The sequence below is a fragment of the Lepus europaeus genome, unplaced genomic scaffold (genome assembly GCF_033115175.1).
Source record: "Lepus europaeus isolate LE1 unplaced genomic scaffold, mLepTim1.pri SCAFFOLD_3_1, whole genome shotgun sequence".
In the NCBI taxonomy this organism is placed as follows: domain Eukaryota; kingdom Metazoa; phylum Chordata; class Mammalia; order Lagomorpha; family Leporidae; genus Lepus; species Lepus europaeus.
The window spans coordinates 111,231-125,522 of record NW_026909276.1 but is presented as its reverse complement, the minus strand read 5'-3'; the positions used below and the strand labels follow the sequence as shown (position 1 = coordinate 125,522).

Below are 14,292 nucleotides of genomic sequence, written 5' to 3'. Positions count from 1 at the left end.
ATTCTCTTCCAATTCAGCTCTCTGCTATGGCCTGGGAAAGCAGCAGAAGATGGCCCAAGTGCTTGGGCCCCCTGCAATCATGTGAGAGACCCAGAGGAAGCTCCTGGCTCCTGGATTCAGATCAGCCCAGCTATGGCTATTGTAGCCATCTGGGGACTGATCCAGTGGATGGAAGACCCTATTCTCTGTGTCCCCCTCTCTGTCTGTAACTCTATCTCTCAAATAAAATCTTGGGGCCAGTGCAATGGTGCAGCCAGTTAATACCCTGGCCTGAAGTGCCGGCATCCTATATGGGCGGCGGTACTAGTCCTGGCTGCTCCTCTTCCAATCCAGGTCTCTGTGATGGCCTGGGATAGCAGTAGGAGATGGCCCAAATCCTTGGGCCCCTGCATCTACATGGGAGACCCAGAAGAAGCTCCTGGCTCTTGGCTTTGGATCAGCATAGCTCCAGCCATTGCAGGCATCTAAGGAGTGAACCAGTGAATGGAAGACCTCTCTCTCTGTCTCTACCTCTCTCTGTAACTCTGTCTTTCAATAAATAAATTAGATCTTTAAAAAAATAAATAAAATCTTAAAAAATAAAATAAAAATCAAAGATCTGAAATAATCTAGTAACCTAATGGTATCTATAACTCAGTAAATTAAGAAAAATCTAAACATAAAGTTAGCAGAAAAAGAAGCAACAAAGATCAAAACAGTAATAAAAAATAGATCATGAAATAATAGAGAGTAAGCATATTCTTAAATCTTGACAAAACTGACAAATTCTTACATCAAATAAAAAAAGCGCAAATAAAACCAGATATGAAGAGATGCTATGATTGATAGCAGTGCAAAGGATCATTACACATTAATATGAATAATTATGCATCAATAAAATTGATAATCTAGGTGCCCATGCTGTGGTGCAGTGGGTTAAAGCCCTGGCCTGAAGTGCCAGCATCACATATGGGTGCTGCTTCTAGTCCTGGCTGCTCCTCTTCTGATCCAGCTATCTGCGATGACCTGGGAAAGCAGTATAAGATGGCCCAAGTCCTTTGGCCCCTGCACCCACATGGGAGACCCAGAAGAATCTCCTGGCTTTGGAAGGGTGCACCTCTGGCCACTGCAGCCATCTGGGGGTAAACCAGTGGATGGAAGACTTTTCTCTCTGTCTCTACCTCTCTCTGTAACTCTGTCTTTCAATAAATAAAATAAATCTTCAAAAATAATAAAATAAAATTGATAATCTAGGGGCCAGCAAGTGCTGTGGTGTAGTGGGTAAGGCCACCATCTGCAGTGCCTGCATCCCACATGGGTGCCAATTTGGGTCCTAGCAGCTCCACTTCTGATCCAGGTCTCTGCTATGGCCTGGAAAAGCAGTGGATGGCCCAAGTCCTTAGGTCCCCTGCACCCACATGGGAGACCTAGAAGCTCCAGGTACCTGACTTTGGATCACTCCAACTCCGGCCATTGTAGCCATTTTGGGAGTGAACTGGCAGATAGAGGTTCTCTCTCTCTCTGCCTCTCTATAACTCTGCCTTTCAAATAAATAAAAAGAAATCTTAAAAAAAAAAAAAGTAACAGGGGCCAGTGCTGTGGCATAGCAGGTAAAGCCACTGCCTGCAGTGCCGGCATCCCGTATGGGTGCTAGTTTGAGTCCCGGCAGCTCCACTTCTGATCCAGCTCTCTGCTGTGGCCTGGGAAAGCAGTAGAAGATGGCCCAAGTCCTTGGCCCCCTGCACCCATTAGGGAAGACCTGGAGGAGGTGCTTGGCTCCTGGCTTCAGATCAACACATCTCTGGCTGTTGAAAAAAACTTTCAAGAAATTTGGTATAAAAGAAATGTATCTCAACACAATAAATGCCATTAACAAGCTCAAATGTAACACCATAGTCAGTGAAAAGTTGAAAACTTTCTCAAAATTCAAAAACAAGATAAAGATACCCACTCTCACCACTTCTAATGCATCTAGTCACATGACCTCCAGTCCAAGCATCTAGGGAAGAAAAAGAAATAATGACACGCAAATAGAAATGAAGAGATTAGATTTTCTGTGTGCTGAAAACATAGCTTTATATATGCAAAACCAAAAAGATCAGTTACCACAATTGAGTGGTAAAACGGAAGCATGGTTAAATATATACAAATCAATTAATGATTCATCACATTAACAGAACAAAGGACAAAACCTATATGTGTATGTAAATAATATCTACATATGAAGTGAACAAGAAAAAAATGTTTAAAAATATCAAATCCCAAAATATAAAGCTGAGGAAAAAAACCCATGTGATCATCACATCAGATGCAGAAAAAGCATTTGATGAAATTCAATACATTTTCATGAATAAAAGGGCTCTCAAGATTAAGTGTTCAGGGTCCACTGCTGTGGAATAGCATGTAAAGCTGCCACCTGCAGTGCTGGTATCCCATATGGGCACCTTTGAGATTCCCAGCTGCTCCACTTCCAATTCAGCTCTCTGCTATGGCCTGGGAAAGCAGTGGAAGATGGCCCAAGTCTTTAGGCTCCTACAACCATGTGGGAGACCTGGAAGAAGCTCCTGGCTCCTGGATTCAGATAGGACAAGCTCTGGCTGTTGCAGCCATTTAAGGAGTGAACCACCAGATGGAAGACATCTCTCTCTCTCTCTCTCTCTCTCTCTCTCTCTCTCTCTCTCTCGGCTGTTGCAGCCATTTAAGGAGTGAACCACCAGATGGAAGACATCTCTCTCTCTCTCTCTCTGCCTTTGCCTCTCTGTAACTTTGCCTTTCAAATAAATGAATAAAATCTTAAAAAAAAATTAGATGTCGTCCTAGAAATATACCTGAACACAATGATGGTCATACATGAAAACCCTGCAGCTACCACCAGAGTCTTAGTGAAAATCTGAAAGCTTTTCCTTTAAGACTTAAAAAGACAAGGATATGCATTCTCATCATATCAATTGCATATAGTACTTAAATTTCTAGCTAGAATGATTAGGCAAGAAAAAGAAATAAAACCACATGAAAGTGCACAGAAGTAAAATCATCTGTTTGCTGACTACACTATCTTACAAGATGCCTAAACTATCTTTAAATATCTTGCAGTATTTAAAGAGTAATATAAAAATAATATAAAAGGGGGGGCAGCACTGTGGCATAGCAGGTAAAGCTGCCGCCTGCAGTGCCAGCATCCCAAATGGGCTCCAGTTCAAGTCTCGGCTGATCCACTTCTGATGCAGCTCTCTGCTGTGGCCTGGGAAATCAGTAGAAGATAGCCAAAGTCCTTGGGCCCCTACACACACATGGGAGACCCAGAAGAAGCTCCTGGCTCCTGGTTTTGGATCGATGCAGCTATAGCCATTGCAGCCAATTGGGGAGTGAACCAGTGGGTAAAAGACCTCTCTCTCTGTGTGTGTCTCTCCTTTTCTCTCTGTGTAACTCTGATTTTCAAGTAAATAAATAAATTTTAAAATAATAATAATATAAAGGGTGATAGACAAGATTACCAATAGGAAAGAAACACAGGAAAAAAAACCTGCAATTTAATTTCTATAGCTATAAAATAGAGTAACTATAATAAAAATCCACTTGTAAGCTAAATAGTTCAGAATAGGAACAAAAAATTAATAGAATTTGAAATACGGTCTGATTCCAAAAGCATATGTCAGGAACCTGATCCCCAAGGCAATAATTTCAGTTCTTAGGAACAGATTAACACTAGTTTTAAAATGGCCTGAGGCTATGAGATTTTTCTCTTACTCTCTCACCATGTAATGATGTTTGTCATATTAGGATGCAGGAATATGGCCCTCTACAGGTGGGTCTTCTTGGCCTTGGACTTCCCAGATTCCAGACTACAAGAGATAATTTTTCATTATAAAACTATCCATTTTATGACATTTTTATAACAACACAAAATAAACCAATACATACTTTCTAATCTCTTAAAAATGTTTATTTATTTTGAAAGGCAGCGTGATAGTTAGAGATAGAGAGAGAGATAAGATCTACTATTTGCTGGTTTATTCCCCAGATGACCACAATGGCCAGGGCTGAGCCAGACAAAAACAGCAGCCTAGAACTCCATCTAGATCTTCCACATGGGTGGCTGGGCCCAAGTACGTAGATCATCATCTGCTGCTTCCCTAGCTGCATCAGGTAGGGAGATGGGTTGGAAGAAGAGTAGCCAGATCCAAACCAGCACTCCGATATGGGATGCCAGCATTGCAGTTGGTGGTTTAACCCATTGCACCTCACTGGCCCTGATATTTCCTCATACTTATGAAAGAGAGAAGGGAAATGCAGAAAGCTTTAGCAAACCATGAAACCAATATACTAAGCTAAAGTACTTCAAAAAGTTTGCAGAAAGTGGAAGTAAACATAAGCTCACTTTGGTGAAAACATTTTTAAAATCATATGGAATCTTTAAAATTTTTTAAAAAGATTTATTTATTTGAAAGGCAGAGTTTACAGAAAGATAAGAAGACAAAGAAAAAGATAGATTTTCCATCCATTGTTTCACTCCCCAAATTGCCTCCATGGCCAAGCTGCGTTGGTCTGAAGCCAGGAGCCAGGAGCTTCTCCCAGATCTCTCACAAGGGTGTAGGGGCTCCAGGACTTGGCCCATCCTCCATTGCTTCCCCAGGCACATTAACAGGGAGCTGGATCTGAAGTGGAACATCAGGGACTCAAACCAGCGCCAACAGGGGATGCTGGCATTGCAGGTGGCAGCTTTACCTGCTATGCCACAATGTCGACCCCTGAACTTCTTTTTGTCCAAAAAATATTATCTATTTATTTTATAGGCAGCATGCTAGACAGAGATCTTCCATCTACTGGCTCAAAAACCAAATGTCGGCCGGCGCCATGGCTCACTAGGCTAATCCTCTGCCTGCGGCACCAGCACCCTGGGTTCTAGTCCCGAATGGGGTGCTGGTTCTGTCTCATTTGCTCCTCTTCTAGTTCAGCACTCTGCTGTAGCCTGGGAAGGCAGTGGAGGATGGCCCAAGTGCTTGGGCCCTGCACCTGCATGGGAGACCAGGAGGAAGTACCTGGCTCCTGGCTTGGGATTGGCGCAGTGCACCGGCTGAAGGGGGTGAACCAATGGAAGGAAGACCTTTCTCTCTAACTCTGCCTGTCAAAAAAAAAAAAATTCTGCAATGGCTGGAACTGGTCTAGGCTGAAGCCAGGGACCAGGAACTCTATCCAAGTCTCTCACACCTTTGGAAAAGCTCCAATTGCACGGAGCTGGAGTAGAACTGGAGCAACTGGTAACTGAACTGGCAGTATCAGTGTCCCTATTGGTGACTTCATCTGCTATGCCACAAAACTGGCCCCATCAATGAACTTCTTGGAAAATCCTAGTGTGAGCACTTCAAACAAAAATTTTTGCATTAAAATAACCTTATCTTTTATTTCAGCTCTCCAAAATCTGTTTGGAGTATCCTCATACATGCAATTGGAGCTTCAGGTAGAAAAAGAGAATGAGTAAATCACAAAATGTATGTGTAGTCATGTGAGCACTGGGTCACATCCTGGGAGGTCCACTTCCAATCCAGCTCCCTGCTAATCCACCTAGGAAAGCAGCAGAAGATGGCCCAAATATTTGAACCCCTCTCACCCATTTGGGAGACCTGGATGCAGTTCCAGACTCCCAGCTTTGGTCTGACCCAACCCCAGCCATTGTGGCTGTTTAAGGAGTGAATCAGGGGATAGAAACTCTTTCTTTCTTTCTTCCTCCCTCCCCCTTTTCTCTATAACTCTGCCTTTCAAATAGGTTTTTTTTTTGTTTGTTTTCAAATAAGTTTTTAAAAATAATAAACCTTCGGGGCCGGTGCTATGGTGTAGCGGGTAACGCTGCTTCCTGTGGTGCCAGCATCCTGTATGGGTGCTGGTTTGAGACTTGGCTGCTCCACTTCCAATCCAGTTCTCTGCTATGGCCTGGGAAAGCAGTAGAAGATGGCCCCAGTCCTTGAGGCTCTGCACCTACATGGGAGACCCAGAAGAAGCTCCTGGCTCCTGGCTTCAGATCGGCACAGCTCGGGCTGTTGTGTCCAATTGGGGAATGAACCAGTGGATGGAAGACCTCTCTCTCTCTCTCTCTGCCTTGCCTTCTATCACTGTGTAACTCTGACTTACAAATAAGTAAATAAATCTTTAAAAAATAAAAATAATAAACCCTCATAAATTTCCTAAAATACATGGCTGAAAACAAGCTGAGGAATAACTAAGTAATGAATTTACTGGAGATACATTCACTTTCTTTTGTCTTAGAAACATGTACAAATCTCTGGAATCATATCTGGAAGAAAAGGTATGGAGGGAGTTCAAAGAGAAGTGACTGGGCTTGATTCTAGATTCTACCGTGAAAAGCAAGATCATGATAGAAACGACTTGAGAATAGTGGACACATCAGCTAAAAAAAACAAAATCAGATTCTCCACAGGGGAAGATTTCCTTCTACATAGAGAGGCAGGAAAATGCTCCCTGAAAGAGCATTCATAATTCTATCACTCAGTAGAGATTAAATACATTATCTAAAGGTTAATGAAAACATTTATTTGCTATTGGTTTTTTATAAAAAATCAATACTACTGCAAAGAAATGCTATAATTTTGAGAATTATTATTTAAATAAATTGTAGTATAACAAAGAAACAATCAACATGGTGTGACTAAAATTCATGAAGAAAATACTGGGTAGAATTAGCCATTTTTCTACTGGTACAAGTGTTCCATAAAGGATTCCACATTAGTGCTTTCCATAGAACTTCTATTGCTTTTATACATCTAATATTCCATAGAAAGTATGACTCTTAGAATCAATGTGTGTTTTTCCAGGAGCCAGGAGCTTCTTTTGGTCTCCCACATGCGTGCAGGGGCCTAAGCACCTGGGCCATCCTCCACTGCTTTCTGAGGCACATCTGCAGGAAGCTGAATCAGACATGGAGCAGCTGGGACTCAAACTAGTGCTCATATGAGATGCCTGTGCCACAGTTGGCAGCTTTACCTACTTCACCACAGTGCTTGCCCTACTACATTTTGCAATTGCTCTAAACAGCATACCTCTTTTATTTACACTTTTATGTATTTCTTCCCTTCAATGTTGGCTTTGTCATTTTACTTGCTTTAGCCCATGGAACATCAGGAAAGATGATACAAAGTTTTAATAATTAACTGCTTACTGGGATTTGCTTTACTGGACATAATTACCTTGTGAAAAAGCCTGGGAGTTGCCTGTTGGAGACACAGGATCCAGCTGAGATATAGTGCCAACCACCAGACACATGAGTGAAGCCATCTGCAAGGCACCAGCTCCAGTACAGGCCCCAAATGACTTAACCCTCATTTGTGTTCTCGCTTCAGCAGCACATATACTAACGCTCATTTGTGATCCCAGGCAACACCCACAGAGGAAGTACCTACCTGAGCCCACCTTAAAATGTTGAATCAGGATTATAAATATAGTGGTTATACTTTAAATTTGCATTTTTTTTGTTGACTTGTTGAAAATAAAATGCTGTTATGTACTGGTGAGAAAAAAACTGATTTACATGCCAAATACAATGATTAAAACTTCATGATCACATGCAGATATATTAATGAGCATGAGCCATGCCAACCAGAGGGATGTCAGCAAGGTCACTGCCACATGATAGTCTAGAAATCATAGACTATGCTGCAGGGGCTGGTGCTGTGTAGCAGATAAAGCTGCCTCTGCAGTGCCAGCATCCTATATGAGCACTGGTTTGAGTCCTGGCTGCTCCAATTTCAATCTGAGTCTTTGCTATTGCCTGGGAAAGCAATAGAAGGTGGCCCAAGTCCTTGGGCCCCTGCCCCTACATGGGAGACCTGGGAGATGTTCCAGGCTCCTGGATTTGTATCAACACAGCTCTGGCTTGCGGCCATCTGGGGACTGAACTTGTGGATGAAAGACCTCTCTCTCTCTGCCTTTGCCTCTCTGTAACTCTGCCTTTCAAATAAATGTTAAGTTTTAAAATGACTGTGCTTCAATTTTTTACATATATTTTGCATTGTATGTCATTTCACTTGTATTTATCAAACCATTAATAAAGGGATTGATTGCCATTTTAAACATTTGAAAAAAGTTTAATATTAAATGTCTATAGAATTTATGACTATCAACCATTGATAACGAATTAAGTGAGAAAAACTTGAATTAAAAATCTTTGGGGCTCACACAATCCATATACAGTATGGGGAGAAAGGATAAAGACATCCATGGTCAAGCCAAAGTCTCTTTAAACAGTTCTAGATTGACTGTGACTCCTAAAATCCATCTCAAAACTAAACATGAGTTTTGAACTAGCTGCGGCAAGACAGCACTGCTCAAAACTGAGAGGGCCTGATATCCACAAATCATGTGACACTGGTCCACTCACTTATCTCCTAAAAATCTGTTCCTTCTCTCTTATAGGCAGGTGGATTCTTACCACCTCTCTTGTCCTGCCAGGAAGAACTCTCAGGACAGAGGGGGCATCATCACATCTCTATACCAACTGTGGTTATAGACTAGGCTTCAGAGAGCTCCACTCTGGAAATAATGGAAGCAGAATGAAGTACTGGGAATGAGTTTGGGGGCAATATAGATAGACTCTCAAATAGGACAAATTACCCCTTCCACTGCAGGCAACACCTTCAACACCCTTCCAATAAGTAATATTTCCTAGGGCCTTGCTTCTCATAGATCATACAAACTTTCCAAAGTCACCTGGTCTGTAGTAGCTTATGCATGAGCTAAGATATCATCACTCAGTTCTCTGGGCAGTAGGATGCATGGTTGCCTCAGCCATACCATGCTAGGATTCTCCTTTAAAAGGGATTCATTTGTTCGCCTGTGAAGCACTAAGCTGGTGTGGACCAAAGGGTTATCCTTTAGGTGGATTTCCATTCATGAAATCATTCTTCCTTACAGCAAACTACTTTTTTCTAAAGAAAATAGGATCATCCTTCAGCACTCTAATTTCCCTTAGATATCCAGTATTCTTGGAAACTAGCATCTGTGTGACTATAAACCCATACATTGTTATGGGCAGGATACACAGGTACAGCATGGGGCAGGAAGTTTCACTTGCTGAGGAGACACAACAAACCCCACAAATACAACTACACTCTTGTGAACAGGCTGCACACACTTCACAATGATTTCTCTGGGAAATCAGGGCTATGTCACTGGTACTGGGAATGCCTTCAGGTTACAGATGGATAAACCAACATCATATAGGTCAGTAACAGGATCCTCTAGGGGCTGAGCTGGAACTAGACTCACTCCAAACACCTCCTGGCTCATACAATCTGCAGGTGTTCCTTGTCCCACTGCCATCTTGGATTGACCACACCATTGTGGAACATGTGAAATCAGATTCTGCATGATGGAATAATACAGGCCTTCTAGCAAAGCACCTACCTCCAGCAGAGTAATCACTCGAAGCTCAGTCCATGGTGGGCTTCCTCACCCTCAGACCTTAGGTTTTAATGACTGCTCTCCCTCACAGGCCCAGAGCTGTGGCAAGCATCTCTCTATCAGGCCTCACCCACCTGAGAACCACGGATGCTTCTGTTCCTAAAATGAGGAAAACACATGTTCCACTCCCCAGAGACCCCCGTGGTCTGTGGGCCGCATCTTTCCCTCTGGCACTTACCTTCAGGAACACAGAATACAGTCAGTGCCTTTGAATCAGCATCAGGACAGTTGCAGAGTCTAGAATTTCAGGGAAGGAGAGGACAGGAGTGAGCAACATGACCTGCACTGAGATAGACCTGAAAAATCCCTTCCCATGGACCTGTGCTGGTGCTGTCATGGAAGGGAGAGACTTCATTTCCCCTAGGCCTCTGCACCCCTTCACAAAGAAACAAGAAAATGATGTGTCTATTTCCTGGGCACTCAGCCCTGCTACCTTGAGACCAGATGTGATGCATCAGAATTGGCCTCTATCTGCCAACCATGTAGAATACTGGTGACTAATTTATGGATTCACAAGCTTACATTTTAAAGGAATGTGTGAGGAATAGAGAAATTATACTGTGGACAGTGGTGATCACTGTCATAATTATTTTAATTTTTAGTTCAGACAATTGCACTGTATTTATAGAACACATATGTTTTTAATACAGATCTTCCATAAAGCATGGGAAAAATTGCAATGAGTATTTTACTTTAAGATATTTGAACAAGAAATTGATATTACTATGGCACTCATGTCTAACCTTTAAAAAGATGCTTGCCTAGCAGAGATGGTAAGAAATGTAGACAAGAAACCAAAAAAAGCTAAAAATGATGACCATGAGAAGACAAAGAATGAGAGAAAAGTGAACAGTTCTAGAAAAGAGATAGATATCACAAAGTGAGGGATCACACTGAGCTAAAAACTAAAGGTAAAATTCACAGGCTGCTTCAGGAGTACATTTACATAGCACTTAAATGTTGCATTTAAATCTTATCTCCGTATGAGATTGCTCACTCAGATTGTACCACCTTTTACATTTTTACTACTGGTGGTTTGCAGAACAATAAATCCTGTGTTTTGTTGCAGTGTGTTCTATACCAGTGCTCACCATTCCTCCTTCAAATTGACTGTACATAGTTCTAGGAATTTTATAGCTTTTAAAATTTTACATCGCTATATATCCAAAGATTTGTTTTATTAATATGCAATAAAGGCTTAGAAATTAAAAAATAAATAAATAAAAAGATGCTTGCTCTACTCTATTAAAGTAATTTGTGAATCTTCCATGGATCATATTTGGGAGTTAGGAAAACTCTTCTATTGTATACACTGGAATAAGATATGAGGTCCTAAGGTGTGTGCCTCCCAAATTCATTGTACAAATACAAAAATTACAATGTCTGATAGCTACTTGCCTAGGAACTCCTGAAATCCATCTGTTTATCTGTGTCCCTTACACTTTTGAGAGCAGGACCTCAACTTTCCCTGACATTTGCTGCTTTGTGCCACCCACTAGACAAGGAGGTCAAACAGAATTTCATGGATCTCCCACTACTTAAGAAGCTCCTCTCCAAATAGAGATGGGCATGGCTCCTGTGGTCAGGGCTGATATGTTCTTGAGTGGGAGTGTGATGTGCTAACTCTTGGTTAACAACCTACCCATGGTTTCCTCTATACCTAAGATATCATTTGCACTGTTCAAATTCCTGTGGCTTCTCTGATTCTGCCCTTGCTCCACAGTGACTTTATTTCCACAAATTAAGGAATGAGTCTCAAACATCTAAGCCTAGGCCCCTGCATCTCAGACCAGAGAAGCAACTGTGCCATGAATATATAGATCTCAGTTATACTCCTTGAAACAGAAAATGAACTTGCAGGTATCAAAGAGCTAGTCCGTACCAAAGAGCATTTGGTCCTTATGTCCTTTCCTAGGAATGGTTCCTCCTATTTAGGTGGTCATACACCTCTGCCACCAGGAGCTGCTCATACTAGGATTGGAGGTGTGGATTCTGGGAGACTTCCTGAGAAGAGAGAAAGTAGGAAGACCACACTCACTGAGAGTTTGCTATCCGAGGCACTCATTTTCTCTGTGTCCAACCTGTATACTCCATGCATTGGCTGGACTTCACAATTTGGAGGATTTATCTTTTCCTGTATGCAGAAGAATGAATAGTCCCTGTTATGAAGATACAGGGACTGACAATCAGGGAGCAGGATTGACAAATGCAGAATCCAACAAAGATTAAGAACTATGGACAACCTTTTCTGATTACTGATACTAAAAATATTTAGTCATGTTCATGTGCAATCTGGCCATGTTTGGTTTATATTTATTTATTTTACAAATATATTCTTTAAACAGATATTTACATAAAATTAATATCACCTTTCTTCACAACCCCTGTCCTCCTATCACTTTTCTCTTGTATTTATATCCACATGTCTCTAGAAATATGCAATGAAGGGAAGACAGATTTCATGTGGATTTGAGATTGGAATACTACAATATTAAATATTGCATAAAACTCTGAAATAATCCAATACATACTTTTAAAAATATCAGAAATCATATAACTTTCTTATGTAGTAAATTGAGTCATCACTATAGCTCACTTATCATGGGATTCATGAACTAAAAATATACATACAATTCATTCCTTTCCAGTTCTTGGTAGCCATCTCTGCTGCCAATTTAGAACATTTTAGCACCTCTAAAAGAAAATAGGAGGTGGGGGCAGTTGGCCTAGTGCTCAACATGCTGCTGGGGACACCCAGATCACATAGTGCCAGGGTTTGTGTGCCATTCCCACTGCTGGTTGAATTCAAGCTTCCTGCTAGTGGAAACCCTGGGGACACATCCAGCATGCAATGGCTCAAGTGATTGGGAACCTTAAGCCATTTTGAGACCTGGATTTAGTTCCCAGCTCTCAACTTTTTAAAAGTTGTTTTAAAAATAATCAATTTGTTAAAAAGAGAGAGAGGGAGAGAAAGACAGAGAGAGGAAGAGAGATTGTTCACCCAGTAGTTCACTCACCAAATGCCTACTACATCTAAGACTGGGCCAGGCTGAAGCCAGAAACCTAAGATCTCAATCTGTGTTTTCATGCAGGTTGCAGGAACCCATGTACTTACTAAACATCACCTACTATGATCACCTACTGCTTCCCATGGTGTGCACCAGCAAGAATATGGAATTGGACGAGCAAGGTTCAAACTCAGCTACTCTCTGATATGGAATGTAGACATCCCAAACAATTTAACTATTACACCAATCACCCATCTCAGCATAAAAAATTTATATTAGAGTATCAAGTAGATGTTACCTCTTTTGCTCTCATGGAAAACATTTACAAACAGAAAACAAACCTTCGAACTATTGATTTTCCATGGGAGAAAATGGTTTATAATGCGGTAAGTTTCAGGGTAGAAGTTGGCATCTGGCTACTTGGGGAGATCTCTGCATATTTATGGGTTTGTTACCAGACTCAGTGCTCTGGATTGGAAATGATTTGTCCCCTCTGAAACTCATGAGGAAATTTAACCCCAATTGTGAGATATTAAAAAGTGGGTCCAAGGGCCAGCGCTGTGGCCTAGCAGGTAAAGCCGCCACCTGTGGTGCCAGCATCCCACATGGGCACCAATTCAGCTCTCTGTTATGGCCTTGTAAAGCAGTAGAGGATGGCCCAAGTCTTTGGGCCTCTGCACCGGAGTGAGAGACCCAGAAGAAGCTCCTGGCTCCTGGCTTCAGATCAGTCCAGCGGGTTGTGGCCACATGAGTGAATCAGCGAATAGAAGACACCTCTCTCTCGTTCTTGTTCTCTCTTTCTCTCTCTCTGCCTCTCCTTCTGTGTCTAACTCAGACCTTCAAATAAAAAAATGAATCTTGGCCGGCGCCATGGCTTAACAGGCTAGTCCTCTGCCTTGCGGCGCCGGCGCGCCGGGTTCTGGTTCCGGTTGGGGTGCCGGATTCTGTCCCGGTTGCCCCTCTTCCAGGCCGGCTCTCTGCTGTGGCCCGGGAAGGCAGTGGAGGATGGCCCAGGTCCTTGGGCTCTGCACCCGCATGGGAAACCAGGGGTTGGCGCCTGGCTCCTGGCTTTGGATCAGCGCGATGTGCCGGCTGCGGCGGCCATTGGAGGGTGAACCAACGGCAAAAGGAAGACCTTTCTCTCTGTCTCTCACTATCCACTCTGCCTGTCAAAAAAAAAAAAAAAAGGAATCTTAAAGGGGAGTGGGGGGAGGTCCAGGTCAGACTTTGTAAGAGGTGATTAGGATAAATCCACTTATGTGATTAATGGGTTAATGGCTGATCTCTGGGGGTCTGCCATGAAATCCACTTTAATTGGCCTCTCTCTCCCTCCCTGTATTTGTCTCCGAGCCACCTCAGGCCTCTGCCAGACGCTGCTCAACCTCGGACCAAAACCTTGAGCCAAATAAACCGTTTCTACCGCCCACCCGGCGTGGGACGCTGTGCTCAGGTAACAGGACAAGGACGCAGTGCCCCAGGAAGAGCAACTCCGAGAGAACCCGGCGGTGTACCTGAGACTCCACTCCCCATGTAGTTAGAAAAGTCAGGGGAATCAGGGCACCCTGGGCAGAAAGAGGGGCAGGAGGACCCGCAGACCACAGCTCCTCCCCTCAGTGCAGTCCACGGTCTCCTGAGGGCCGTCCCGCCCTAACTGCACAAACAGGGCAGACCTGGGGCTGCGGTCCCTGGGCTGAGCCCGCATGGGCAGAAGCCCGGGTCCTGGCCACCAGCGCAGCTCCCACCCGGTAGGCCCCACACTCACCATTTCCTCGCTTCCAAGGCATTCTGGGGTCCTTGGGCGGCTCCTGAGGTGAAGAAGTTCACACAGCGCAGC

At 43.0% G+C, this 14,292-nt stretch overlaps 1 protein-coding gene across 1 annotated transcript in view; it reads right to left on the bottom strand.

Moving 5' to 3' along the window:
- The window catches only part of LOC133755299 (nucleoporin p58/p45-like), a 36,738-nt gene extending 25,240 nt beyond the window's left edge, over positions 1-11,498 (bottom strand). The window contains exons 1-4 of the mRNA XM_062185456.1: positions 11,489-11,498; positions 9,629-9,687; positions 3,735-3,821; positions 1,931-1,978 (exon numbers count right to left, since the gene is read on the bottom strand). The gene's annotated coding sequence lies outside the window, so the exon portion shown is untranslated. The remainder of the gene's footprint in view (positions 1-1,930; positions 1,979-3,734; positions 3,822-9,628; positions 9,688-11,488) is intronic.
- Between the last annotated feature and the right edge of the window lie 2,794 nt (positions 11,499-14,292).